Genomic DNA, 19,005 nt, shown 5'->3' on the forward strand with positions numbered 1-19,005 from the left:
GTGCCTGGTGAGAGTCCTGACTCCCAACGAGAATGGAATAACAAGAGCAGGATATCTGTTATTCTGAGGCATTTGCTGCGGTACCTGCTCAGGTGTGGCAGTGCCACTGAGAGCTGGGGCTGTACCTGTCTCTAGAGCTCAGTATTTGGCCTCAGAAACACAGGCACAGCCTCTGCATCCTGCTCTGGGTAACCTGGGAGCCACCACCCCTCAGGAGAAGGGTGAACATCATGGCAAGGTCGGAGTGAATTTGGGTGATGTCACTAAGCCCAGTCAGTGCCTGAGTTTTAGGTGTGGCAGTGCTCTGACTGAGGGGCTCTGTCACCCCAGGCTCCCCCCTGGGCTCAGCACAAAGACTGGAAACCAGAACTCCAGCCAGGGATGAGCATTCCCTTCGCTATCCCTCTCTCCACCCCTTTGCTCCGATGCAGAGCCCTTCGGATCCAGCATCCCACCCACGCTGCTGCAGCACAAATCCCTCTGCTCTCCCCATCCCCGAGCTCCCAGCGAGGAAAAGCACAGCTTGCTCGTGTTGGCTAAAAAGGGAGACGGCACAAAAAGGCAAGCCCTGAGCACATCCCTCTGATCTGGGACTCTGAACTTTGAATATCCCTTCAGGTCTGGGGCTTTCTAAACACAGAGAGAAGCCTGGGGGATGAGGGATGGTGACTCTCTGACCAATTACAAAGTCATTGAAGGACCCACCAAGAAAGTTTTGCATATGGACTTTGATTATTACACCACAGTCCTGCCAGAAAAACACAAAAGAGGATCTTGGGCAGCTCATAGGATGCATATGGCTTGTGTAGGTGGAGAGACCTAAGAGACTGTTACTTTGGGGAGGAAGTGGATTTTCCCTCTCCTATAATCTTGTTAAATTACCCTGGTTTTAAATCAATGATTTATATCTCCCTCTTCAAATACAGAGGGGGGGAAAAAAAACCCAAACCCTCTCTAAACAGCCAGTATGTGACAAGCAATACATTTTCACTTTCATTTACCCTCACACTGCAAAGTTCACTCAGCAAACCAGAAGTGTTAAAGGAAAATACTGGGAAGGACTGGTTAAAAAGAAAACCTTGGCTGAAGCGAGATGGAAAACAGATTTCCCGGGTTAGGTAAGTATCAGAAAATAATACATAATGTTAGACATCCGAAAAGGGAAGTAGGAAAATATTTAGGAATGTACATAACCATTTTCAGCCTAAGAAAAGCACAAAACCCCAGTTTGACTGGGAAAGGACACTGCAAACAGCGCCAGGAGGTGCCACGCTCCGGGATCTTCCTGGGAAATGGCCATATCCTGTGCCCAGCTCTGCTCTCTGTGAGTGCCTGTGTGTAGCTGGCTGAGGATTCCCAAATCACTTTCATTTGCCCTTTGGGTGTCAGGGGCCCTCCCTCCCTCCTCAACCAGTTTGAATCTGTGTAGGTCCTGCAGCTTCCAGGGGAAATCATCTCTTAGCAACACTCACAGAAATAAAATAAAGGCCCAGAACAGACCTGGAGCTGAGGCCATGCTGCAGCCCACCTGCAGCAAGGAGCACTTCAAGTCTATCCAGTTAACATCTCCTCGACCTTGAGGTGTGTGAAAGCCCCACCACACTGTCAGGGAGCACCAAGCCTCCGTTGTTTGAAAGCCAGCCATGCCCTGGGCTGCACTAAAAGAAAGGTGGGCTCAGGCCAAGGCAGGTGATTCCTCCTCCCTCTGCTCCTCTCTAGTGAGGTCCCACCTGGAACACTGTGTCCAGCTTTGGGGTCTGCAGCATGGGAAGGACCTGGACCTGCTGGAGTGAGTCCAGAGGAGGTCACAGAGCTGCTCCAAGGGCTCCTGCTCCAAGAGCAGCAGCTCTGTCCTACAGCCCAAACGCCCCATGGGAGGTGTCACCAGCGGTGACAGCGGGGAGAACTGCGTGTCCCAGAGCCAGGAGGAAGCACTGACATCACCCCTGGACACCTTCAGCTCTGCTGAGTCACTGCTGCTCCCCCCAGCAGGCAAAACACCCCAGCCCCGGGAGCATTCTGTGTCCCTGCTGCTGCATCCGCGGCCAAGCCAGAGGGCAGCTCCAAAGAGCCCCTGTCTGCTTCTGGGCCCTGGCTGATGTGGATGGAAACCACAGGCTCCCAAATCCTGTGGGAAGAACATTCACAACCTCCCAGACACCGCCACGTGCTTTAACAGCAGTGCTGTTATGGGATGCTGAGCCCCTGGTGCTCTGTCCCCAGTGTGGCACAGCCCTGGCACAGCATGGCACAGCTCTGGCACAGCATGGCACAATGTGACACAGCCCTGGCACAGCCCTGGCACAGTGTGTCACAGCCCTGGCACAGTGTGGCACAGCCCTGGCACAGCACAGCCCAACCCTAGCACAGCACAGTCCAGCCCTGGCACAGCCCTGGCACAGCCCTGGCACAGCATGGCACAGCCCTGGCACAGCATGGCACAGCCCTGGCCCAGTGTGGCACAGCCCTGGCACAGTGTGGCACAGCCCTGGCACAGCCCTGGCACAGCCCTGGCACAGCCCAGCCCTGGTGTGCCGTGGGGCTCTGTGTGCCTGTCCCCACTGCCACGGCGTGCTTGGAAAGGAAATCCCCCCACGTGGCCTGCAGCACCATGAGGGAAATAAAGCCATCTGTTCACTGAAGCAGCTTCAAACCAATTAATGGAAAGAGCCTGTACTAAAGGGTCTCCCCTCGATGCAAATCCCCTGCTGTAAACAAACCTTCCAGGTCCCAGCCCCGGTCTCCAAGGCAAGTTCCAGTCTCATTAGTTACTCCACATGCCTTAAATTCCCCCTTACAGCCACCAGTGAATAAAACTATCTTTTTGCTTAGATGTATGAAACATTTGCTGAATTTCACCTTGAGGTGTCCTTTGCAGTGACAATTAGTGAAACTGAGACCTCTCTGGGTGAAAAACAAGCAATTTCATTTGGTTTTTGGCAGTAGTTGTCCTCCAGACCAGCACCCACACAGCCCAGCACCAGAAACCTCCACTACAGTCCAGCACACACTGAGTTTTATCTCCCATATTTGCACTACTCCAGACTATTTTTGGGTGCCTGCCTAAAGCAGAGCACAGAGTGCAAGGTGTGTAGTTCAGTATACTAAAAAGAGGATAATGAATTAATGAGAAGGAAATTCAGCAGCAGTTTTGTGCCATTCTCTGAGCAGCAGTCCTGGAAAGCTCTTGTGGGAGAAGCACTTGGTGCAGGTGAGCTCACCTGGGCAGGACGAGGGCTGAGCATTCCTGCAGGAACACACACTGTGGATTCTGGAAAAGCAGTAGGATGAGGAAACAGACCCCCCTAGGGAGGAAATGCATTTGTTAACTGATGGTTTAAAGATGGGAGCACCAAACTGGAGCCACAGGCTGCTCCTGCACAGCTCAAGGAACCCCAAGGAAACTCCACAGCTGCCCTGAGCCTGACCCTTCCCTCCCTCCAGCAATATCCACATTCTTTTCTCGGATAATTGATTTGTCTTCTCAGTCTTTCAGTTTAAAGGCACAAATCTGAAAGCTCCCCCAAACTGTAACACAACTTGGGAAAAGCATCATGTGCATCTCAGTCCTTTCCAGCTTCATCCCTGCCCCACTCTGCTCGCCAGAGCAGGGATTGGTTCCAGCTCACCTCAGTCCAGCGTTATAAAGGGTTTGATCCTGAGTTGAAACCAGCCTGAATTCTTCCCCTTACTTTGTACATGACTTTTTTTTCTATTCTGTTTAAAAACAGACAGGAAACCGATAAAATTCTGAGAGCTAACTGAATATTAAGCACTTTATACCTCACTGATTTGCATTTCTTCCCTGTAAAGCAGAGTCTGTAGATGTTACCTGCCACGTTCACACAGAGGCTTTGCTTCTCTTGTCTTGCTTCAAGTCAGATCCCACAGTCTTCACTCAGGAGGAGAAGTCCCTTTCCCCCAGCAGTGATGGATATTTCCCAAACATGGATAAAATGATGGTCCTGCAGTAGAAGACAGTAAGAGAAGAGTGGGATGCATTTCCTAAAAGCTAAAAAATAAAAAAATTTCATTAAAGGTGAGCTCTGCTGTCAGCCCCAGGACTTCCAGGACAGGCAATCCAGAACAAACATCTCCCCCTTGTCCCGAAGGACCAGAATGGCAAGTTTTGGTCTGGCAAAAAAATGAATAAAAAAGTGAAATTGTGAGTGTCCTGTGTCTGTGTGTGGGGCTGAAGCTACCTGGAGCTGCTGAGCTGCCCTGCCACCAGTGCAGGTAAACAGGAAATCTGATGGCCAGGGAAGAGTCAGTGCTGGGAGCACTTGTGATTTTGGCATTGAAAGCGTTACAGAAAACTTGCCATAAAGTTCCTCTGAGGCTTTAATTTCCCTCCCCCCAATCTTCCTTTGATTTTGATCCCCTCCTTTCCTCATGTCCTTTGAACTCTTAAAAAGGCACTTTGAAGAGATGTCATAAAGTGGGGGCTTTATTCAGGATCTCCTCTTTGATGCTCCTGCTCCGTGTGTGAAGTGCGGCCCCGCAGGATGTGGAGCCAGAGGAGCTGAAAGCCGAGACAGAAAGGAAAGGGCACAAAAGGAGAAGTGTGGATGTGGTGTTTGGGAACAGCTCATGGACACGGGCACAACCCCACGGTGGATTCTGGGCCACAGGGGCCTGGTGTGCTTACACCCAAGCTGCTCCTCCGAGGGGTGAAGGAGAGGGGCAGGGGCTGGGAAAGCTTCATCCCAAAGACCACCCTGGTCCACCACAAGGTTCCAGCTGTGTGACAATCCCCCCATGGCCATGGGACATCCCTGTGGGAAGAGCTCTGTGTCACTTGGAGCATCTCTGGCGCCCAAGCCCAGGGCTCAGCTCAGCTCCAGGAGTCGGTGCTGCCATCACCCTGCAGCCCTCTCCACCTCCAGCTGTCCCAGCCACCAAAGGGCCTGCTGTCAAACACCCAGAACAGTGTTAAATAATCAAAAATGTAAATAATCCTGTTAAATAATCAAAAACATAAATAGTCCTGTGCACACAAACTGCCAAGAACAGGCCTTCAGCTTCCAGGCCCTGCCCAGGCAGAAGGAAGCAGGTGCAGCTCCTCAGAGCCGAGGTAAATGCACACTCCAAGCACCCTTTCCATACTGCAGCATCTAAAAAGCTCAGAATCACAGGATCATTAAGGCTGGCAAAGCGCTCCAAGACCATCGAGTCCAACCTTGCTGCAGCCCAGGCTTGGGCTGGGTGACTCTTTTCCCCTCCTGGGCCTCTTTCTGAATTACGATGGGACATTTCCACAGTGAAGCTGTTTGTGCAGCACAGGCCCCGTGGCACAAGGCCACTGGCTGGAGCCTCTCAACTTTGTTTAACCTTTGCATAGGGAATTGCATTAACTCATCCGAGGGAACCTCTCAGCTAGGGAGAAACAGATGTTCAGGCATCAGATAAGCTACAAGCAAGTCCACGGTGTTTATCAGCAGGGATGTGGGGTTGAGTTTGGGTTTGTTGTTTTTAATGAGTGACCAGTGGTAGGAATTATTCAGAAATAAGCAAAAATTATCATGAAAACTGCTTGAAGGACTTCTGAAAGGGTTTTTTCCTCAGTTGCTTCTTCTTACCTGCAATATCAATTTATATTCTTCTTTTTTTTTTTTAGAATTACAGCCAAGTATCTGCTTCCACGACTGAATGCAGATGCAGCTGGAACAGGAAATATTAACTTGCTTCCAACCTGGGAATTTTGCACTTTAAGCTTGAGATAAGGAGAGAACTTGGTTTTAAAGACACATGTCCCCTAACAAAAAACAGTTGTACTTCCATAGGGGCCACCCCACAGCCCTCCTGAGAAACCAGTACTGCGGAAAATGGCAAAATCTGAAGAGCTAAGTAATCCTAGTGTGCATTTATTAAATTATTCCCATTTAATACATTAAATACATTTAATACAATACAGGAAAACCTTCCAGTGGCCCGAGTTACTCCAGTCTGGCCTTGGACACTGCCAGGGATGGGGCAGCCACGGCTTCTCTGGGCACCCTGTGCCACCCAGGCAGAGCCACAGCTGCACTGGCAATGCCCAGAAGTTCTTACAGAGGACAAGGGAGAGCTGAAAAAGCGACCATGCCTTTTCTTGGTGCAGCCAAGGAGCCTTGGGAAGAACCACGGCAGCCTGGCTCCTCCTGCAGCTGCTCCCTTTGCACAACCAGCCCTGAGGAAAGCAAGCAAAGAGGAAAAAAAACGAGGTAATGAGTCAAAAACGAGAATTTTGAGACGAGCATTTTGTGTGGCTGACCCGTGGCAGATTTTTTAAAAGCACAATCAAACATCTAAAGCTGCAAATATAAAAGCTGGCACTAGGGAGAAACGCAGCACCCAGCTACCCAAACATCACCTAAACTCAGGGCCTGAAGTTTCCATCTCCTTGAGCCCTGCTCTCCCACTCACATAGGGCATCTCCCCAAGGACCTTCCCCAAGAGCAGGGCAGGGAGCAGAGAGCTGCCCTGCCACAGCCAAACCCACTCTGCAGCAAAGTAGGTCAAACTGAAACGCTTTGCTCTCCACTGAAGGTCACCACTGTCTCCCCAGCCTGCTCTGGGCAAGTTAAGTGTATTTACATTGAGAAGATGTGGAGAGGTTTTGGAGCTGGAAGTGGTTAGAGGAAAAACAGGCTGTTAAAGAGAGCAGGAGCATGAGCCTGCATCCGAAATGCTGAACGCTGAGGGAGGAAAGAATGAAAAATCCCAAATAACAGACATTTCCCTCAAAGGGCAGGAGTGTTAGAACTGCCTTCCCCACTCCTGGGCAAGCACTGGGAGGTGTTCCTGTACAAACTACAGCACTGACAAGAGGTCTTGGGTAACATTTGCAGAGGGCTTTGACATGGAAAGTCCAAATTTCCCTTAACGGAGGCAAAGTCTGACAAAAGCATAATGGAAAGAGGCTTCTGACGGACAAAAATTGACTCCCTGGCACACACACAAGCCCACGCAAACTTTCCAGCCTGCCCTCCAAGTGTGAGCACTGGTGTTTCCATTAAGTGCCTGAAAGCTCAGAAAGCTTCTGGAGAAAAAGTAAACTCATGATTAGACCGAGCACGGCTTTTTCCTTGGATTTCTGCAGAATTTTTACAAGTGGTTTTGCAACAGGAGCAGGGATTACCCGGGTGCATTTGTGGGTGTCTCTTCTGACTGTCCTGCAAGAGGAACACAGATGTAGCCAGACATACCCTGCATCTGTAGGGTATTTGTCTGAAATCATTGTTGGGGACATCTGTCAGAAGAAACTTCATACAGAAATAAAATCATAGAAGAAATCACAGAATTTTTCAGGTTGGAAAAGCCCTCTAAGATCATCGAGTCCAACCGTTCCCCAGCACTGCCAATGTCACCTCTAACCCACGTCCCCAAGCGCCACATCCACGTGGCTGTTAAATCCCTCTGGGGATGAGGACCCCACTCTTCTTTCAGGGAAGAAATTCGCCCCAATATCCAACCTAAACCTCCCCGGGTGCAGCTTGAGGCCGTTTCTTTTTGTCCTGTCACCTCTTCTCAGGAGAGGAGACCGACCCTCTCCTGCCTACAGCCCCCTACAAAAACAGGTTGGAAACAGCCCTGGATCTGAACTTTGGGAAATGCCAAACCTAAAGCAGGCTGCCTCCTCTTCCCTGGTATCCCCAGCATGATCCCACTGCCCAGGGGGACTCCTGGAAGCCTCCGGCAGGGGACACGTGTTGACACAGAGGTTGCATCACAGCCACCATTCACACAGTGTCCAGACCATCTCCCCTGCCCCTGTGAAAGCCGAAGCACTGCCTGCACAGGAGAGTTATGCTAGAAGACTAATTAATGTATTTTGGCTGTCTGCTAATGAAACTCGGCAGCTGGAAGCAGGCACGGCGCCAGCGCCACGTGACCGCTCCGTTCCCACTTGGACTCGGTTCAGGAATGTCTTTGCTGAAGTATCCAGTTGTCCTGCACAACTCTTTTCCCCCCCAAACCGAACTAATCAATGCCTGGCCGTGAGTTATCATGGAGGGAGGGGGAGAAACGTGCCTGGAAAAGCTGCTGTGCATCACCCAGTGCATTGTAACCCCGCTGCCACACACAGGATTCCTCTCCTCCATTTATCTTCCCGCGAGCAGAACGGCTGGAAGCGGATGAGTGCCTGCCATGGAGAGCAGTTTTGAGTGAGGTTATTGCATTCTTGACTTAAGCCCATTTTTCTGGTTTCCATGCAAACGTCAATGAATTTTAAAAGGGAGCATTCAGGCCGGACCTTCCGATTCAGACAAAATGCAGAATCTCTCTATACGGGGATTATTCTCCTGCTTGGCAAAGGGGGGATCCATTGGATTTCTTCTCCTCTCACCATCACAACCCCTGACTGTCCCGCACCTCCCAGTTACCTCCATTGGTTGCTGCACCATTCCCATGACTCCAGGCAGGAGCACTCACTCCAGAAGCACAGGAATATAAAGGCTTGCACCCTGTACATGAACAGCCACACACGTACAGGTGTGCGCCGGCACCGAGGACGGCAGGAATGTAAATATGTTTTACTCCTAATTATGGAAAGTACTTTGGCAGGAGGCAGCCAGGGACACAAAGAGCTACTATTGAGGTTCCTCAGGCTGTGGCCTCCATTCAGCACACAATTGACAATATTTAGACAGCATGGGCTGGTTCCTTCCTTCGCAAGGTAACTTCCTCGTCTGGCAGCCCGGGGCAGGCTGTAAATGACCTTGTGTTTGAGGACAGTCTCAAATCAAACAAGTGGTCAAAGGCAAACGGTGCCTGCTCACTGCTGCTGCTGCTTCACCACCATTCCCTGCTCCCTCCTTCCCATCCACAGCCCCTGGAGCTGGAAGCTCTAGCAGGAGATGTTCCCTGCAGGGAGGCAGCAGCCAGGGAGCAGCCGGTGATCCCACCACGCAAAGCAGGGACAAAAAACTATGGCGTGCAAATAAAGACTTACTTATTAATCCCAAAGGAATCTCATTTGGGCTTTTGTCTCTCTCATCTCTTCCCTCCCCTTTTCAGCCTTCCCCAGGCAAACTCTCCCCTCTAAGATGCTCAAAGGTCTTTCACTGGGCAGCTTCGCTCCCAATCTCTTCCTCTGTCCATGCTCTGTTCCAGTCTGGCTCCCGTAACACACAGGGCCAGACCACAAGGCACATTGACTTCTGCAAGTCTGGCTCTAAAACCAAATAAAAAGCTTTTCATTGACACTCAAGTGTAGGTGCAGCAAGTCAAAAGCCTTATTTTCATGTTTTACAGCGCTCCCACCTGAATAAATTCATTTTAAGTGCCACTTTTCCATTTGTGGATTATGAAAGGTTGGGAGGTCTGGATGCCATCACCAGGGACCGAAAGGCAATATATCACCCACTGCAGGAGCCTGTCAGTGTATCCCACAGCCATGGCACTGCAGAGCCCTGCCAGGCACTGCCCCTGGTGACTCTGAGCATGACCAGAGCCCTGCCTCGGACACATGGACGGACACACGGACAGACACACGGACAGACACACGGACAGACACACGGACAGATGGACAGTAGCAGCTCTGTTCCTCACGGAGCGGGACACGCCATAAAGCGATGGTGGGACTTCAATGTGACATGGCTCAGTGGAAAAAAAAAAAATCCCCAATATAAAATATTTCCTAATCCACCCACCTTCCTGCTCCCGTTTGGAGCAGAACGGCTCCGTTGTGCTCTGGGGTTTGCTCAAGGCAGAGCCTGCACGGGGAAAGGAGGGGCTGCACATCCCTCACTATGAGCACACCCCCAAACCCAACTGGGGCTCTTGCAAACACCCAGTTTGGATCCAGGGGTAGCCCATTTCCAGCCATAATGCACAACATCACCTTAAATTACAAATCACATGTACCTGTGGGCGTAAGTGCAAGTGCCTGAGGCAGATCTGGCACACCAAGAGCTGCAGGAGAAATCTGAAGAAATAAAGTGTCATGGAATTGTTGGCTTTGCATATATTTAATTTTCCAGCCATTTTTAATCATATGGAACCACAGCTTAGGGGTGTTGGAGCATCACTGCTGCCAGCCCAGAGGACAGAGGTGCTCTGTGTGCCCAGCCATAAGATTTGAAGCTCTGTTCACAGTGGGAACATGCAGCATCCCATCAAACTCACAAAACACCAGCAAGCTCAGCATCTGCCAGCAGGAAGGATCACCAGGATTAAAATCAGACCAGGAGCAGGAGGTGCTCCCTGTTTTGTCCCACTCAGCACACAGAAGGCTTTCCAGAGCCTTTGATGGCTCTCGAGCAAACCAGGGAAGGTTTGAGTTGATTCCCCACTCGTGCAAGGAAAGTCCCCTGACCAAGCAAGCAGGCGTTTGGCCGAGGAGCTGCAGCACCAGATGGTTCCTCACTCCGCACACACACAGCCCTCCACAGTAATGCAGGGACAGAAGCACTAGGTGGCAAAAAAAGCCAACAGGTCCTTATTAGTTACAATCTGGAAATGAGCATTAATGCCTCTATAAAATTTCTGAGGGTTTAACACCAGCCGTGACAGCTCTCAGCCCAGGACCTGCGTGTTTTGCTGTTCCCAGTGGAGGATGGATGTGAGGGCTCACAATCAGACAAAGAAAAGGGGGAGAAAGGGGTTAAACCCCAAATTGTTACTGAATAAATAGTACCGAAGTAGAAAAAACATCTTGCTGGATTTCTGAGCACCATTTCCTTCCTGGCAATGGCCGTGTAATAAAGCATCAAAATAAACAGTAATCAAAAAAATAAATGTCTGGAATTGGTCTGTATTCCAGATGAGAAACATCTGCAGGGGTAGATCAGCAGATCTTTGCTCTTTTTCCTGGGCAATTAGTTGGACAATTCTATGCTCTTATAGGTAAAATTATTCTCCCAGCCTCTTCTATCACCTCATAAATTAAATCAGTGTTTTTGCAAAGGATGGTAAAATCAATAAATACCTCCAGATAAATAAGAGCAAGAAACTCCCTGAGACACAGCTGAGCTGATCTCCTCGGGACCATTTCCTGTGCAGCTCTCCTCATTTCCAACTGCACTTTCTCAAAAAGATGGGGAGGAGAAAAAACAACCCACAAATGTTTTAAAATTTAAAAATAAGGTTATAATTTTTCCTGTGCTCAGATGAATGTGAGATAAGGGCTGGATTAGGCCGAGTACTGACTGTGACTTGTTACAGACCATCAACAAGGACAGTCTCGTTAATTTTGGAACCACCACTGCCAATTATGAAAGCATTGTGCTTGCCATACACATTGATTAGAAAAGCTGTTTATTTGAACTAATAAAGCAGTAAATGAGCTGAAATTGTCTTTTCTTTATTTTTAATATGATAAATGGAATAAACTATGGGTACATCTGTTCCAAGCTTCTTCTCCACAACATGTTATGTCTGAAAAGCCTGAGAAATGTTCTTTTCTATTCCAACATTTCAAAGTAATGATCTTCTGCAAAGCATCACCTACAAAACATCCATCAGGCTTACACAGTTTAATCCTCGTTCTGCATTTAGTTTCCTTTCTGAGCTAAACCACATTACATGGGGAGGAGAAAACAGGCATTAGCCTCCAGATATACCGTGGGCATCTCTGGCTCAGCACCCCAGGGTGCAGCTCCCTGAGATGCCACAGAATCATGGAACCATTTAGGTTGGAAAAGGCCTCCAAGATCGAGTCCAACCTTTAAGCCATCACTAAACAAAGTCCCCAGGTGCCACTTCTGCAAATGTGGCACTTTCAGACAAATCTGTATCACAGCAACAAGAGGAAGAAGCCAGAGGGACAGACACGTGTTCTGTTTTAGCCACAAAATTATTTTCCCCTCTCCCATTACCATTGTTTTTTTAAACCTTGCTGCTTAGGTCTCTGAGCCTCTCCCAGCAGGATAAACCCCTGGTCATCTTGAGCAGGAAAAGGCACACAAACCTCTTGGATTTTAAAAACATTTCCACCAAATTGCAAGGAGAAAGTCCCTACAGCATCTGTGCAGCACTGCAGCAGTCCTGCTCCCCTCAGACACCACACCATTATTCCACAGAGCCAATGCTGAACCCTTTTCTGCCAGGAGCTGTGGTGACACAGCACATCAAGGCAAATCCATATTCCAGTCTGGGGATCTCCCAGGATCAGTCCAGCTGGAGCTGGGAATGCAGACCTGCTCCCTGCACTGCCTCAGAATGGGAGCTTAGGAAAATAGCAGGGAAAAAAAGTGTCACCAGATAATGAACACCTTATTTTAGGCTGTGGTTAAGTAATTTGCTTTCCTGAGAAGGGAGTTTTTTATTGTATTTAGTGAGGGTTTAAGGGCAGCCATGGTGAAGTTTCTACATAAAGGAAAAGCAAACAGCTGAAGAGTCCTCCCAGGGCTTTGATCCTCCCTGCAGTGAGTAAACCATGAAGTGATTGTTCAGTCCTAATCCGATTTAAAACTGCTTTTGAATGCTTTAGGGGAGGAAGTGCTGGCTCTCACCATCCTTTGCAGCCCAGGGGTTTAAAGCTGTGTCACCCTGCCTGTGCATTTCCAGGATCCCCCTCCCTGGCAGCTGCTGAAGCCCAAAACACCCACCTCGAGAGAAAACTCGCTCCAACTGCAAAGTGAATGAATCTCCTCATGTGGGCACCTGGAGAAAGCTCTGTGCAGCTCCCCAGGAAGTCAGCTCAGCTGCAGGGACAGGGGAGCAGAGTGCAAGAAAGGGCCAGCAGAACCTGCTGACCGAGGAGGCTGCAGAGCTGTTTAACACCAGCCCAGGGCACGCACAGACATCGCGGCTCAGCTCACGCAGCAGGAACACAGCTCGTGGAATTTGGGTCCCCACGTGAGCAAGATCCATGGAACAGAGCCACCAAGGAGTTCTCATCCTGGGCAAAGCCTGGACCTGGACCAGGCAGGCCTGGCTTTGCTGTGATAGACCCTGCTGGCAGCACAACCCAACCCAACACCAACAAACTGCCCTGACTCTCCTGAGGAGCATTTCTGGGATGTGGATCCTGAGGAGAATTTTCCTTAATCTCTGTTGAATTTAGCACATAGAATGATTTCTATTTTCTCTCCCAGAAATACCATTCAAAAGGAATCATGATCAAGCAACCTGCAAAAATGCAATGTAAAAATCTCCAACCAAACCTCAGCTGCAGCATCTTTCCCCTGAGTCTCTCATGACATGCTGGCAAGATGGGTTTTATGCCACCTATTTTTTATTCCACTGCCCAGAGAATTATTATTCCCTGGACCCCTCTGGTTTGTTGTTGAGATTATCTAGAAATGCAGCTGGGCACAGGAACACCTGTTAATATATTAATGAGCCCATTATTACAGAGCTAGAGAAGTGTAGGACCCTGCCAGGCCAGGAGCTGCACAGCCAGAGTCACAACCCTGGTTTCAAAGGGTTCATGAAGGAGAAAACCAGGAACACTGAAGATTTAGGATCCTTACATCTGGATTCTGTCACTGGAGCAGGATAAAACAAAGCCATGATCCAACCTTCTTTGGTCAAGTGTGGATCAGAAGATGAGCAAACACATCCCAGCTCAGCGAGTCGTTATTTTCTGTGTGTTCAGTCCACCAAGAGCCTGGTAGGAACAGAGATTTCAACATGAAAACCAAAGCCCCAGGACACCAGGATTAGAAATGTGCTGGCAACTGGCAAAGTATCAGAACAGTTTCCTTGGCTGGAGCCAAAAACCAGCAATTTTGTCTTGGAACTGTTTATAAATCCCAGCTCCAGAAAAGCTTTAAGAGTCTGAGTGTGATCGGTGGCACAGGAAAAGCAGGGCACGGGTGTTGGTTCTGGGGACAGCAGGGACCTTCAGGGGAAAACGAGATTCCCCTGAATCCCCTGTGCCAGTGCACATTCAGCCACAGCTCTCCTGGTCCTGGATCCCACCTTGAACGTGGGCTAAGAGCTGCTTCACCCCACAGTGAACGACCTCCAGGATGTTTCCACAGGTAGGAACGAGGAAAGACAAGAGTAGGACCCTCCCTTCCCTTCCAAAAGCAACTTGTAAAGAGCAAGATGACCTTTTACTTCAGGAGAATGTGCTTTTGTAGCAAGACTGTTACATTTTTTGAAATGATCTCTTTTCAAACAATTAAAATCCACGCCCACACCATATGCAAGGCTGCGAGTCAAATCTCTGCTTTACATCACACACGGCACTTTTAAATGACATCTCCTTTTTCCGGGGTGGAAAATCACAGTCAGCATTTGTATATAAATATTATTACACAGCTTGAATGTAGAAGCCAGGAAACACAGAGTGCTGCATGACAACGTGCTAAAAATTCCTTGCTGCATTTTTTTTTTTTGTGTGTGTGTGTGTGTGTGGAGAAGGCAGCACTGTTTGTACAGGGATGCCATTGTCACACACAGCTCAGCCAGGACCAACACGTCCTCCTGCACCCAGAGACAGCAGCACGCAGGAAATTGTCTCCTCAGCTTCAGAGGCTCATCCACCGCTCTCCTAAAAATTACAGATTCATTTAACCTGTGCATACATTAAATCCCAGGCTATTGTCATGCTCTGACTACTCATATGCCTAAGAAGAGGAACACAATAATTAGGAGGGTAGGCTTGTCCTCCAAAGAGAAGCAGATGAAGAAACTGCTGGCACACATTCTCCTTAAAGCAATAATAGCATTACTTATCTTTAAAGTATTGCTTTATTCTAATGAAAGTACATTTTATTAGACAGATTTTCAACTTTAACAGTCCCCTTTCATAGCTCACAAGTGACTGAAAGGGCCAAAGACCAGGACTGGACTTTGTTTTAGGCTAAGATCAAGCTCAGGTTGAGCCTGGCTGTCTGAGCTGGAGCCTGTCCGAGTGGCACCAGATCCTCATTTCTCCTGGGTTGCTTTAAATTGCTATTCCAGGGCTAGAGAGACAGAAGTTTAACAGCCATGGGCTTTTCCATCTCCAAGGAACAAATGACAACACCTGAAACTGAAATCCTCAGCCTCCAGATCACCAAACCTTAATCCCTCCATATCAAATGGTCAAGTCTCTGCTGCTAAAAATACCCCAAACTGGTGCTGGCTCTTCAAACATCCAGAAATAGTGGCTGGTTTTTTGAAAGCCACACACTTCCATGTGTCCACAATGTGCTGCTTGCCTTTGAAAACAAAAACACTTCCACTGGAGATACACACTGTTCCATCAGGGCAGGCAATCCAAACCCTGAGGCACAAAAACCTTCAAGAGGGAGAAGCCACGTCCGGAGCACAGCGATCACAAATATCCAGCAGAACACGGGGAACCTGGGGGGTTCTGCAGCTCTGACATCAAACTCTTCCTGTTGAGAAGCACCAAGATAATGAAATATCAGCAGGGAAAGACACCCCAGCACTGACAGAGACTCCCCATGAGATGGGCAGAGAGCGCAGGCCCTGAAGTAATCTCACTGCTTTCCTGCTGGACAAAGCAAAACTGACTTGTCAAAGGTGCTGAAGCTACTTCAGGCTTAAAAAGAGAGCCTGGGACAGAAAAGGGACACATGAAACCCTCTAAAGAATATTTTAAAGAAAAAAAAATATGTCTGGAGCAGTAAAGTGCCTGGGATGGGGAATACAGGAAAAGTGGACTAAGGTGGGGCTTCCCTGTTTGACTGCTCTGCAAATCTCCCTAAAACTCCTAAAGACAGAAAAACCTCTCCTTTGGACCTTCTAGCCTCAGAGCCCTTCAGAAGAGCCCACAGAGCTGGACCAGGGCCTCCTGCTCAAAACATCCCTGGGTCAGATGAGTAAAACAAATCCACATCATTTCATGACTCACATCACTGAACTTGTTGAGATAGGACAAAATATTCTGAGGGTTCCCTGTCCCCTTGGCTGCCCAGCTCCCATCAGAGATATCAATTTGCAGGCCAGCTATAAGAATTTAACATTCCTGACAACTCTGGGGGACAAGATTTGATTTGATTATGAAAATTCAGGGTCGTTTCCAAGCTTTATCCATTCTGGTTCTAATTACTTCAATAACTGAGACAAGTTCTGAGGTGAAATCTCAAGTCTCTTTCAACACATGCTTTAATGAAAAGAAATTCGCAAAACCAAAGGATAAGCAGGTCAAAATTGCTACAAATAATTTTTCCTTTCCAACATTAACCCTTTCAAGGGATACTACATAACCTGATGGTCTTGGGAAGTGCTCCCATCCATTAGAGGGACAGAGGACATTGCTTTAGAACTGAAAAAGTGAGGTTTTAGACTGGACTGAAATATAAATCTCAAAATTCCCAAAATTCTGGACCAACACTTGACACCAGTTTCTCCTCCCCACTTTTCCGTTTCCCAGGCATTTTCCATTTGTCCCACGGACAGGCAAAGCCCCTGCACTGCTTTGCACCCAAACTCCGGCCAAGCCGTGCCCGAGGGCTCGGGAGTATTTTCCCTCGGAGGAACTCGGCCATCACATCCCATTCCATTTGGAACTTGGGTTATTTTTGCCCTGTGCATCATCCAGTGCCTGTCCTCGCTGGCTCTCGCCTGCCAGGACGATGACTAACTTTCTCCTTCCACTTGTTCCCTCCACCCCTGAGAACATTCACATCCATCTGGAGTTTCTCACAACAAAATATTTTTCAGCGAACCAAAACACCGTAAAACAGGATGGGCCAAGCCAGCCCGGCGTCCTCCCAGCTCCTGGCAGAGCTGGAGCCTTCACCCCGGGCTGGGGAGGCTCCCCCTGAGGCTGGTGTGGCTCTGAGGGTGCCCAGGTGAGGAACCCCCTTGGGCTGCACAGGCCTTTCCTTAACCATGAGATCCCGTTCACTGCCCCTCGTTCACTTACTGCCCGTTTTAAGAGAAATGGAAGAGAATCCCAGACTGGTTTGGGCTGGAAGGGACCTTAAATCTCATCCATTCCCACCCCTGCCATGGCAGGAACCCCTTCCACTATCCCAGATTGCTCCAAGCCCTGTCCAGCCTGGCCCTGGGCACTGCCAGGGATCCAGGGGCAGCCACAGCTGCTCTGGGCACCTGTGCCAGGGCCTGCCCACCCTGCCTGAGAAGGATTTTTTCCCAATATCCCAACTAACCCTGCCCTGGGCAGTAGGAATTCCTTTTGTTCTGTCATTCCATGTTCACCTTTCCACCTGTTCCAAGCACACAGCCTCACCTCCCACCCCACCAGGAGCAGGGGGCTCTGGAGCTGCTTTACCCAACCTGGATCCCAGTCAATGATTAGAAAGCTAAGGAGGGACAGAAACAAAAGGATGCTTTTGGCTGAACAGGAATTAATCACATTAATTTCAAATCCTTTCTGCTTTTGTTCATCAGCAGCCAGGGCTAATTACGGTGCTGAGGAAATGCATCCCCTCACAGGTGCTGAGCTTTGTGAGCCCTGCCATTGCTAAATCCTCCACTTATAGGAAGGAAGAAAACTCTGAAGGGAACCAGGAACAGCAGAGAGGAATAAGGTGCCCAAAAAAGAAAAGAGCTCATAAGGAACAAAGAAATAAATTTTTTTTAAAAAAAAGAAGAAAAAAGCTTCTGAGAACCATTAAAGGCAAATCATTTAACATTTACTTTTCCTTCTGGTGCTGTTCTAAGTTTCCACATTACTGCACCATTAATTAGGCAAAACTACAGGAAATGATGGGTATTTTGACAGAGCATCGACTGCTGGACTCGGCCCAGCAGGGCTGTCATAACATCCTGATATACTGCACAAGGGGGCTGCTGGGGCTTCTAAAGAAAAAAACTAAACCACAACAGAACACTAAACCCCAGTAATTCTGTCAAAGGCAACAGGTTAAGGCCACAAAGAAAAGTGGGGTTTAAGTGCAAAAAAAAAAAATAATTTCTTTTCAAATGGCATGTTTTCCAGTCTGTAAATTTTTAATGGATATAATCTGGGTATCCTTAAAGCAGAGACAGGAGGAAATTAGTCAGGAAAATATTTAAGTGTTAGAATATGGTAATTACATACAATTATGTGATTCTGTAATACCCAGTGATACCTCAAAGAGGGAAGGGTCGGGTTGGTTTTGCTCTACTGCTGTACCCTGTGGAGGAGTCAACACGAGGGGTGGAAAAGCAGGGGAATCAGAGCTGATCTTGCAGGGAGAGACAGATTCCCCCTCATCCCCTGGGCTGAGGTTGGGCCCCCCAGAAGCTCCATCAGGGTCCCCACAAGCACCATCAACCCCCTGGAACGTTCCCACCAAACCTTAACCTGGAACAAACTCACCCCTCAAGGGATGGCACTTTCCTAAAGGAACTTGGAGGAATATTTTCACTTGCAGTTTATTTTAGCAGCTGTAGATCATGAGTGAGATGCTACACTCCAGCCTTTGCCTTTGTGATGTGTGTTACAGATCCACCAAAAAGCAAAGTGAGGTGAAAATGACGGCGTGGGGCTGGAGACAGGAGCCTCCCAAAGCAGATCCACGTCACAGGGCCCAGAGCAGCTCTGGATAAAATATGCACTTAATTAATCACTGCCATCCTGGGGAGTCAGCAGAGAGCTACAACCCAGAATGATTTTATAGCATAAAAACCCCAACCCAACTGCTTTCCACCAGCACGGCCCCTGCAGCACACAGACATCTTCTCAGTGAAGTCTTTGCATTTTAAACCTTAACCTCAGAAATAACACAAGTTACTCCACAGAAATACCTTTAACTACTGCAGCAGCTACACTGGGATTAAATATGTGCCTTTTTGCTCCAAGTTTCATAAACTTCAGGCAGAAATGCAAGAGGAAAAAGGCACTGGAGATGCCTCAGTGACCAAACCACCCTCAGCTCCAGGGATTTATCCACTGGCACTGCAGGACTTCACCTCTTTTTAAAGAAACAGCCCCAACATCTTCCCCAGCAAATCAAAACTAATTGGACACAAAAAAGGTTTGAAACCTGACAACAGATTGTTTAACTGAAGAGACCTTGGAGATTGTTTTGATGTAGTTTGGTTTCAGGGAAAGTTCAGTTCTACAGAAGGAGGAAAAACAAGAATAAAACAGTAATTAATTTGAGCTTTTATGCTGATACATTAATACAGCATGGCTGTTACTCACCAGTACCCCTGTCCATCTCA

General features: G+C 48.5%; 1 long non-coding RNA gene across 1 annotated transcript in view; it reads right to left on the minus strand.

Annotated features, from left to right (window-relative positions):
• LOC111935761 (uncharacterized) overlaps window positions 1-4,012 on the minus strand; it is an 8,831-nt gene extending 4,819 nt beyond the window's left edge. Inside the window, exons 1-3 of the long non-coding RNA XR_002867855.2 lie at window positions 3,833-4,012; window positions 3,630-3,717; window positions 3,222-3,305 (exon numbers count right to left, since the gene is read on the minus strand). This is a non-coding gene — a long non-coding RNA (uncharacterized LOC111935761). The remainder of the gene's footprint in view (window positions 1-3,221; window positions 3,306-3,629; window positions 3,718-3,832) is intronic.
• Between the last annotated feature and the right edge of the window lie 14,993 nt (window positions 4,013-19,005).

This window comes from Cyanistes caeruleus, chromosome 15, assembly GCF_971803275.1.
Source record: "Cyanistes caeruleus chromosome 15, bCyaCae1.hap1.1, whole genome shotgun sequence".
NCBI classification, from domain to species: Eukaryota; Metazoa; Chordata; class Aves; order Passeriformes; family Paridae; genus Cyanistes; species Cyanistes caeruleus.